This window comes from Penaeus monodon, chromosome 29 (genome assembly GCF_015228065.2).
Source record: "Penaeus monodon isolate SGIC_2016 chromosome 29, NSTDA_Pmon_1, whole genome shotgun sequence".
In the NCBI taxonomy this organism is placed as follows: Eukaryota; Metazoa; Arthropoda; class Malacostraca; order Decapoda; family Penaeidae; genus Penaeus; species Penaeus monodon.
The window spans coordinates 3,839,990-3,840,970 of NC_051414.1; positions in this window are offsets into that span (position 1 = coordinate 3,839,990).

Sequence of the window (981 nt, forward strand, 5' to 3'; positions counted from 1 at the left end):
TAAGTAAAATGATGTGGATTTAATTGTAGCAAAGTTAAGAAGTCGACCACGGCCTCTCAGTTAAAATTTGCTGACAAATTCTGATGTGTTCATTGAATATCCGAGTGGTTTTCGGCAAAGCAGTACTTAATAAAGCGCACCATCATGGGGATAGTGTGCTAGCTCAAGATCTGTATAGAATTTGCACTTGGGTTGCGCCAGTCTTTCATTAAAACCGAGCATGTAGTATGGTAGATCGCTTTTTCTGCTACTTCTTTTTCACCGAATCCAAAAACCTGTCCGTCCCTGTCTTAAAGGCTCCGAAACAAAGTCTGACCTTCCTTCATTCATCCTTTGCCTTCACAATTCAGAGACAGAAATGGTTGATTAACATTCTTTTTTGCTTACTAATCAAATCTCATTCATAAAGTTTGTATCACACCATTACACAGTCTAATAATAAACCAACTTCTCTCTACTATATTTACAGTAAAACTTTTTGGTTTTAAATCATTATTGATGAACAATAAAGTAGGCTATTATTGATAAACAGTAGAGTAAGTTCCAATCAAGCTATCATTCACTTAAATAGACCTTCAAGACAAAAATTTCACTCTAACGCAGACAACACAGTAAACTTCCATAACAAAACTAAAGTAATCAGAAATTGGCCACGAAAAATATAAAATATATTTGGCTAGGTGTAAGGTAAATCCAGATCTGATATGATCTACATGTCCTCAAGTGAAGAATGAAGGTATATCAGAAGTGCTGTGTCACGAGTTACGAATGGGTAAACCTTGCCTTCAATATGTCTTCAATTACCGTTATACACTCTCAGTGGACAAAATTCGTTTAATCTGTGTTGGTTAACACTTGTTCTGTCTAAATAATGTCATATATTTCAATATGTAGGCATTCCAGTGTTATGTTCTCAAGATATCTCGGGGGTAAGAACGTGATTACTATAAGAGCTTAGGGATTTTATTTTGTTGGTGTGAC